Below are 10,534 nucleotides of genomic sequence, written 5' to 3' on the forward strand. Positions count from 1 at the left end.
TTATATCTTTTTTTTCCACCTAAAAGTTACAAATCATTAAGAGTTAAAATGCTTAACACTCCGCTGCTGCATTTCATTACAAAATTTCATTTAATGTTTAATGCTCGTAAAATTTAAAATAAATCATCAATAGTTTTTCATTTTTATATGATATAAATGTTTGTTTACTAACCTTGCTATACAGAATTAGAATACATTGATTCTTTTTTTTTTAGGAGTGGTTGTTATGAGACTGCCAAAAATGAGATTGGTGAAGCAGGGAAACAGAAAAAGATTAAAAAGACTAAAAAGAAACGTGTTAGAGGGTTCTTCCGCAAGTTTTTCTGTTCCTGCTTGAGGAAAAACAAAGAATAGTTAGAGGTGAAAAGTGACTGCTGAAACTGATTTCGTAGTTTCAGAGAGATATATTTGAAAGAAATCTCGTCGAAGCCATCGTTTCTGTCATTTATAGAGGCAGATGAATTTCATTTCATGTTCAAATGATGTAATTTTCAATTTTGGCCTTTTTCGGTATTTAATTAAATAAAAATGACAGTTTTCGACGATTATTGCTTCTGTTTTCTTATGTTTCATTGTTATTATTGTTATTTGATAAATCATAGAATTATTATTAACTAAGTAGCTCAATTGATAGCAATACTGAAGAAAAAAGATCAATCTGGAAGAACGGTTCTTATCCATGAAAGTTGATTCTGAGAGGGAGAGCGGATTTTATGGTAATCGTTACCGTTTTTCCTCCAAGCCCATCCATCCTCTCCGCGTAATAACTCTCAGGTATAACAGCTTTTCATTGTTGTAGATTTGACAAAACTAAGTAATTTTAAATTTTAAACAGATTATGATCTAATCGCCATTTTTGTAAAAAAAAACAAACAATGGATATTAACCGTTCTTCCCTCTTGATCTTCAAATAATTTGTTATCGTTAAAAATAACCGCAATTTGAATACCTTATAATTCCGAGAGAGAGAGACCTAGTGATCAAAATATTGAACAATATTTAATACAATTCTGTCACTGAAACTGAAATTTTATTAATAACACTTTTAAAATTTTTATTTTAGTAATAATACTTTTCAATAATACTTTCTAAATAAAGATTTTCAAATCAGATTTTTTTTTCATTAACTGTCAAATACGAAAGTAGGAGAAAAATGAGCGCTACACCCTACTTTCAGGGTTAATGAGCTTACTTACTATAACGTTTCAGAATGAGCGCTACACCCAACTTCCTCAGTATGGAAGAGAGTTAGACTCCACTGATAGCTGCTCCCGTAGCATGGCATTTTACGTAGCATATGGTTTGGACTAAACAAATGCTTCTTAAAAATTTCGGGTTTTTATTTCTTAAAAACTATGAATATATTTTAAAAATTTGACGCTAACTTTTAAATCTGAATCAAGTTTCATATGATGAAACTTGTTTCAGGATGCTCTCAATGCAAATAATTATAAAAAATTCGCAAAATGTCATGTTTTATTTTCATATGCATGCTCAAAACGTAGCATTGTTCTGACTGAAAATTGCTCCTTAAAAATTTTGAGTAATTATTTCCTGACACATATGGGTTTGAAAAAAATTGACACTCGTTTTATGTTATGTTACTCGTTGAAACGAGTTTAAAATTATTTTCTCAATGAAAATTTTAAAAAAATTCGAAAATTGTCCTTCTTCCTAATAATTATAGATACATGCTCTTAACGTGATTAAACAAATCCTTCTTATAATTTTGAGTGCTTAATTTCTGAAACATATTGGTATTTTTTAAAAAATGACGCTTTATTTGTAATCTGAACAACAAGTTTGAAATGTCATATCAAAAAATTACAAAAAAAATCGCAATTTATCCTTTATTAAGATAATTATATTAATGCTCCGAACGTAATTTAGTTTGCACTAAGAAATGATTCTGAAAGAAATTGGGTATTTATTTCTTCACATTTGTGTGTATTTCTTAGAAAATTTGAAGTTTACTCAGTAATCTGATACAAGTTTCAAATAACTTCCTCATTTCAAAAAATAATAAAAATTTCGGAAAGTGTCTTCAAATACGTTAACTATAAATATGCTATCAATTAAATATTGTTTGGAGTTAACATTCACTTAAACAAATAAATTAACTAAAACTTCAAAATTCTTAGTATTTATATCTTAACACATGAGAGTATTTTCGAAAAAATTGACGCCCAGTTTGTAATTTGAAAAAAGTTTTAAAGATTCTTTCATTGCAAAAATTTTTTAAAAAATTAGCAAAACAAACTAAAATATGTTAACTATATATATGCTCTTTACATAACATGATTTTGACTAAAATGCTTCTTAAATATTTTGAGTATTTATTTCGTCACAAATAAGGGTATTTTTGAAACATTTGTCAGTTACGTTTCATCTGAAAAAAGTTTTAAAGCAATTTCTAATTGCAAAAATATATATAAAAAAAATTCACAAAGTGTTCTCGATTATGTTATCATTAAATGTGCTCATATCGTGAGTAAACAAATTTTTATTTTTGACGAAAGTGACGCTCACTTTTAAATCTGAACAATTTAACTTTTTCCTCTGAAATAAGTTTTAAAAAAAATACTCACTACAAAAAATTATAAAAAATTTGCCAAATGTCCTGCTTTGCTCCCTATGTATGCTCATAACGTAACATTGTTTGGACTAAAAATTGCTTCTTAAAAATTTTGAGTACTACTTACTTTCTGAAACACGTTGATATTTTTGAAAAAATGTCGCTTTATTCGTAATCTGAAACAAGTTTCAATAAAATTACTCATTGCAAAATAATATAAAAAATTTGCCAATTGTCCTCCATTAAGATAACTATATTACTGCTCTTAAAGTAGCGTGGTTTGCACTAACAAATACTTCTTTAAAAAATGTATTTACTTATTTCTTCACATCCATGTGTATTTTTAAAGAATGTGACATTTACTTTGCAATCTAATACAAGTTTCAAACAAATTCCTCATTTCCAAAAATAATAAAAAATTTGTTAATTATCTTCCAATATGTTAACTATAAATATGCTCTTAACGCAGTATTGTTTGGTCACCGCAAGTGACCAGCCGGCCAGCCGACTTTTCTCGGCCACTCTGCGTAAAACATCATCCCTTGCACTTCCGGAGGTCAGAAGGACCCTGAGGCCCTTATGACGCGGAAACCCCACACCCGTCACCCGGAAGACGCGTGTGCGTCCCCGCGCACCTAGTTCCCAATCGTACAGCCCTACAGACTTACTAAGCTCGTCTATCTGATCTTGCTGAAAGGTTAGTACATGGAAAATAGCAAAATTAAATTGCGATTACAAATAACATAACTGTAAGAAACTACGGTAACACTAGAAATAAAATTGGGGATAAAAACAAAAAAGGGAGCAATTGAGATTAAGAAAGAAAAAACTTTACTCGAATATCAGTTGGAGTAAAAAAAAAAAAAAAAAGAAAAGTGGATTGAAAACAGATATAGCAAATAAAATTAAAAAAGTTAGAGTCTGGTGAGAAGGAATGAACTATTTAAGATTATTATTAATAATCAGTGTTGGATCAACGAGGTCTAGTGTTCAACTACGGTTAAGTTGCAAAAATCACATAACATTGTAATTGTCACTCAAATTTAATTTTGAAAAATTAATTCGCAGTAGCATAATGGTGGGACAAAGTTGATAATTACTTAAATTGGTAGATTGATAACATTACAGTTGATAGCGTTGAATATCGTTTGAACCAGTGGTAATAAATTATAACAGTGCAGCAATTCAGTCAGAGTTACAAAATTACATGAATATCACAATCACAAAAATTGATAATGAATAAAATCGTGAGATTACAGAGGCTTTGGAGTTAAGTTTTAGAAATATGTATTACTAGTTATGTGATTGAAGAATTGAGAATGACGTTAGTTGATGAATTGTAAACCATTTTCGGTTAATGCAAAGTTATAATTTTCGTGATTCGGAATGAGATTTGGAAAATGAAATAGTTATGGTTAGCATGAGGTTGAGACATGGTGATATTAAAAATTGGGTGGAGATTAGGATGGGGTGATTTAATCCAGATTTTTAAAAAATGGAGGAATTCTGCTAGGAAATGTGGTCTCCGGAAAAACAAAACTAGGTTTTGTTTTCGTCTTCCCGTTGTACCGACGACCGGATCCATAGAACTGGCCCTGTCACCCGTCACTGTAGCTAGTACGATGTTTCACCCAACTCTTACTTAGAGCTTTGGCGACCCCGACACATTTAGTGTACCAGCATGTTTTACTGAGACACAAAAATATTTAAATTTGTTTCAAATTATAAAGTGAGAGTAATTTTCTTTCTTAAAAAATACCCGGTGCATTAACATAGTTAGCACAATAATGGATACATTAAATTTCTTAAAAAGTTTTGCAGTGACGAAATTTTTAGAAATTTGTTCCAAATTACAAAGCAAGTGCCAATTTTTCCAAAATACCCACATGTGCCACGAAATAAGAAATCAAAATTTTTAAGAAGGATTTGTTTGAAGACGCTCATTTTTTAATATAATCTATACTTCTTTTTTTCTAATTCTTTCGTGAAATGTTTCAAGAAATAAATACTCAAAATTTTATTTTCTCTTTTTTGTTTACTCCAAACAATACAATGTTAAGAGAATATTTACAGTAAACGTATTTTTTTTATATATCCGTCGTTGAACAGTTGACCTAATTTTGGGTCTACGATTACTTATGTTCAACTCTGTAGCCTCGCAATTTTGAATCAATCCAGAAGACAAGGAGACTCCTGGATCAGTACCCCGAGAGGTATGATTTGTTATGGCAACATGGAGGACTTTGCAACTCGACAGATTTAATGTGTACCAGTCACCATTTACTACACGTCTACTACCACTTACTATCTTCGGTCGACCTGTGATCGAACCCACGAACTCATGGACATGAGCCCAGTGCCCTACGAACCAGGCTATCCCATCCCCCAGGTAACATATTAGAAAAACCTTGCGATTTTTTGTTTTAATTTGGATGCAATGAAGATATAGTTCTAAACTTGTTTTAGATTATAAATTGAGTGTAAATTTTTTTTTCTTCAGAAATACCCTTATGTGTCAAAAATAAGTACCTAAAAATTTTTAAGAAGCAATTTTTAGTTCAAAAGTTTCTCATAAAAACTCTCAGGAAAGGTTAGCGAAATGTCCTCGATTATGTTAATTATATACATAAGCTTAACGTAACATTGCCTGAACTTAAAAATGCTTATCAAAAATTTTTATTTATATTTCTTTACATGAATGGATATTTTTGAAAACTTTGTCTTCTCATGTTTTAATCTGAAATATTTTTTAAAAGAATTCCTAATCGCAAAAATTATAAATATTCGTAAATAGTTTTCCGTTTTTTTAAACTATATATCTGCACTTTAGCGTGATTTACTAAACAAATGTTGTTTTTTTTAATTTTGAGTATTTACTTCTTTACTTCTAAGGGTATTTTTTAAGCATTGGACGCTCTCTTCACCATGCCTTTATACCACCATATAAACCATGCCACGTTAAGAGCAAATATATGGTCCCGATAATGGAGGAAACTTTGAGAATTTTGTTGAACTTTAAATCATATCATTCCATATTAGGATTAATATAAATTGTAGAAAATTGTATTATGTGTTGTTTCAAAAAGCAGAAATTGAAACATTAAATAAGAATCACATCATCAACATACTAATTATCTTAAGCAAACTTTTCTGTTACGGTAAAAAAAGAACAAATAAATTAAATGTAACCAGTTAAAGTTGTTTAAAGATTAAAAAAGAATTCAATGCCAACAACTAAGTTGGTAAGAATCTGTTGGCAATGTTCATATGCCTATTTAACAACTGTCATCAATCTTAAAAAAATATCAGTGTAGAAAATAAATAGCTTTTAACCGTAAAAAGTCATCAGTGTAGTGAAAATTCCTTATTAAAAATTTTATATATATTTCTTTAGATAAATGGATATTTTTTACTGTATTGGATTTGTAAATATATTGAATATGTAGCATGTAACATATTTTAGAAACATTTTCGGCAAAACAGTTGGGTAGGAGTTGAAATCACCAACTTTAGCATTAACTATTCATTTCAAAATCTTAAACGTACTAAGTATTTGAAATTTATTAAGCAGTTTATAAAATTATCCCGTTGAGTTTCATGTTAATTTTAAATGGATTGCTGTTCTTATTCATTGTTAGTATTGTGTTTTATATATTTCCGTAATAAGGTTCTGCTTACAAGTTTCAAAAAAATTGCATAAGTTTAACTATTAGATAATGGATGATGTTACTCATTTTTTCAGATTACATTTTTGTTTTTTTAATGAAATTTTTTTGAGGTAGTACCTGAAATAAAATAATAATAATAAAATGAAACCGAAAGGAATACATATATTTTAAATCATCCCTTTAGTTTATTTTGTTCTTGTTCAGCACATATAATTTTTACAAATAATTTTAAATGTTCAATGAAAAATCTTGCTGTAAATCAAAAGCTAAAGTTATTTAAGTTCAATTCTATTTGTGATAATGGGATGTCTCCTAAAGTTCTGGATGCCTCCTTATGGAGACGGGACAGGGTTAAGCTTCGCCTATGATAATGGGAAAATCTACATAATATGCTGGGGTTCAAAATTAAGAGAATTTTCATTTTTTCTTTACAACTCCAGAACTTGTGTGCAGATAGATTTAAATGAAATTTGGCAATGAACCAAAACTACCAGAATGTGGTTAAATATACGGTATTTCTGGTTCTATGGGAATACCAGAAGAACTAGGTTGTAATACCGAAGAGCTCTGATAATGATTTCAGTGAAATTAAAAATAAAATATAATTTTATATGTGCTAAAAGTTTGTGAATGTGGTAAAATGCGATAATTTCATCATGATATCTTAGACTTTCAACGCAGAATTTCTATTAAGCTTATTTTTCATACTTTTTCATTATTTTGTATTGATTTAGGTCAAAATAAGTGAAAAAATATTGTATTTAGCATTTTAATAATTTATGATTGTGATAAGAGCATGAAACACTGCATTAAAGTTAAAATCTTCCAAACAAGGCACTTCCAAAAATATTTTTTCAAATTCGCTATTTTTTTGCTAAGATCATTTTATTTAGATCTAAGAGGTAATTATTTAGATCTGAGAGAAACAGTTATTCATCATTGAAATTTCGTTAATTTACAAAATCAATTATTAATGCATTTTTGAACATGAATAAAAAAATTTCAAACTACTTTTTTTAAATTTTATATTTTAGTACAAATATAATTCCGATATTCTGGATATAATTCCGAACATCGGAATTATATCCAAATATAATTCCGATATTATAGATTTTCTAGTTACTATTAGACTATTTTTTTATAATTTACAAATACCAAAATATAATTTTGCTTTCTATTAGAGCATCAGAAAAAATATATAGAAGGGACACCGGTGTTCCATCTGCGTCGAAGGGTTGATACCATTTATTCGATTAAATTTACTTGTCAGTTTTGTATTTTTTTTTACTAAATGTGTAACAATAAGAACAATAATTTTGTAAACCAGAATTGTAGGTAAATTATTACCATATGAACGGAATAACTTACCAAATGATTATTTTAAATCCCGTATATTTTGATTTCATTAACTAGAATTACGTTTTTGTTTGTTTTTTTTTTTTTACCAGAAATTTTATTATTGTAAAATACGATAATTTTATCAGGTAATTTTTCCTCCGTATTGGAACTTCAGCAATGATGTTTATTTCAGTTTTATTTGTTTTAATTTTAAGTTTATATTGTTTAGTAAATGTTTTTTAGACGAGTACAACATCTCAATAAGAAGACATTTTTCAAGTAATGGAAAACCGTCATGAGATGGCGTACAGTCGCTATCCAACAGCAAACGGCCAAGATAGTCATGATTCAGAGTTATCAAGATTCGACGCTAATCAAAACCATCACCCACAAAGTCAATTTGACGACACAACAGAGAAAGATTCATTGTACATTGTGTATTTTGTGCCCTCCCCAATACAGAAGCTAGTACTGCGGGACCAGACACTCCATCTACCGTACCCAATGATGTTCTTAAAGAGATTCTTTCTGTAAGTAAGGGAGCAAAGCCTGGAACAACACAATTTGTAGTTTTTGCTCCAATGCCTGGAGAAGAAAGTCTGTAAATATTTTTATATTTTTTGTTAGTAATATCTTATTGTTTTTAGCATTTACCTAAATTTTACTAATATGATTTGGAAATTTATGCCTTTTTTCAAAATTATAATATAATTTGAAATCTTGCAAACAACATTTAATTTAAAGCATGCCAATCATAGGTAGCAGAATTGCCAATATTTTTAGCCCGTATAGGATATATAGAATTGAAATTTTGTATATTTTATTAAAGTGCTTTTAAAATTATTGTAATTAAATGTCAGAAATTACTAAGTTGGCTTTGAAGGTGGCTTTGAAGAGGAGACATTGGTTTTATTAACCACTTTACGACTTATAAAAAATTAATTCCTTTATCACCCAAAGTACATAAATTAAATTTATTTTCAAAAACTTTTAAAATATCTTCAATTAATCTTATTCTCTCTTAAATCTTTTTGTATAGCGTAAAGACACCAAAAAATGTATAAATTACAGATAAATGCTGTTATTAAAAGCGAAAGGTCCATAACGGATAAGATTCAATTATACCATGAAGAATAAGAGTCCGCTTCTATTTAATTGTTGTAACAAAAGAAGTGGAATTAGGTTTCTACTTTCTGCAACACAAATTTGAGTTAGTTTTCTTTCCAAAAAAAAAACCTTAAGAAAATAAATAATCGATACAAGTATATGTTTACCCTCAGCCCCATGCTATTAGCTAAAATGGGAATTTTGTGGAATCTTCATATCGTTCATGCAAGTTAAATTACGTTATTTATTATCGTGAGTATTTAGATTTAGCCAAGACAAAGTAAAAAAAAATAATGAATAACATTTTCATCATTTACTTCCAATTTAAGAAAGCCCATGAAAAACCTCAAAATTATATTAACTTATGATTTCAAATACTTTAAAATTTTTGTTAAATCTCTTATATTTTGTAGATACTAGTGAAAAAATGAATGATATGCATTTGGGTGCATCCGGTTTAAATTTTTTGTTAAAACTTCCTCCACAAAAAGGGAAAATGGACTACGATTATGAAGAAGAACTGAGGAAGTACCAAGACATTTTGAATTCAAAAGATAATTTGAAACAAACAGTGCAAGTTGGCGAAAATCTGCAAAAAACTACTAATCAGGCAGATATTCTGAAAGAATCCATGCGTTTAATTTCACAAAATTTTACGTCCGGTAATCTACATCAAAGCTTCCAACAAAGCCAGCCCAGGACGGAGAGCTTAAACATTGGATTAAACTATGCAGACTTCAACAGGCCATCTTCCCAAGCACCAAACTATCTTTCTCCAGAACAAAGCTACATCCAACAGAGTATCAACTCTCCTCAACAAACCTATCAAAATGTGCCCCAAGCCTACCCAAATGCTCAAAGCAACCAAGTAGCACAACATACTTACCAAAGACCTCAACAAGTACCTCCCCCAGTTCAGCAAGTAGCTAACTATCTTCAACAAGTGGTAAATTATCCTCAACAAAAAGGGTTAAATAACCATCAGCAATAAGCTGGATCTTATTCTTAGCACCAGCCACCAGGTGGAAACTACGCGCAACCGCAGAATCCAGCCATAGGTGTCGACAGAGCAGGACAATACGAACCTTTGGGCATTAAGTTCAGCATTGGTAATAACAATAATGAACATGCTGGGGGACTTCTGGGTGGTATGCATAGTCCCTTAGGAATAATTTCATCTATATTATCGCCTGTAATAAGGAGACCAAAAGTGAACTTGAATGGCAAACTCTTTTGTGTCATGTTGGAAAAAGGCGTCAAGTTTGGAGACGACTCTCTTTTATTTTCTGCTTCCCAAGCACCAGCACAATATGGTTAAACATCACAGATTCAACGTTATGATATTGTTTATGCACCTTATCTTATTAAAGATATTATTTATTTATACAAAAAAAAGTTTTTTAAGTTATTATTGCTAAAAACATTAAATCTGGCTCTTATCACCAGAAAAAAGCAGTTGAGCTCAGAGAGACCAGGATCTGGTGACTGGAAATCGGGAAATCTTCAGAATTCCTTAAAGGGAACTATTCTTATTTCTTATTCTTTTTGCTATTATGTCTATTTCGGTAACTCTCTGCATTTATTAATTTAAATAAGCTGTCTTTCCCAATTTTCGAAGTCGATTTAATTTTGTCTGCTTTAATGGACTTAATCTCTAAGTTTTATTTTCTGCTCTATTTTTTCCCTCCTGGAAAAATGCCCATTACTTATTTGTATTAAATTATTGTATTACAATTATAATAAATTCTTTCTTTTTTAATATATTTTAAAGATAGTCGCCAACGGCATATACCAATAATGATAAAACAGAATTTTTCTCAGCACCTAAACAAGATATTGCTTCATT

At 29.7% G+C, this 10,534-nt stretch overlaps 1 pseudogene; it reads left to right on the plus strand.

Annotated features, from left to right (window-relative positions):
- Window positions 1–679: 679 nt before the first annotated feature.
- On the plus strand, window positions 680–9,748 carry LOC139426273 (uncharacterized; annotated as a pseudogene).
- Window positions 9,749–10,534: the final 786 nt, after the last annotated feature.

This window comes from Parasteatoda tepidariorum, chromosome 8, assembly GCF_043381705.1.
Source record: "Parasteatoda tepidariorum isolate YZ-2023 chromosome 8, CAS_Ptep_4.0, whole genome shotgun sequence".
In the NCBI taxonomy this organism is placed as follows: Eukaryota; Metazoa; Arthropoda; class Arachnida; order Araneae; family Theridiidae; genus Parasteatoda; species Parasteatoda tepidariorum.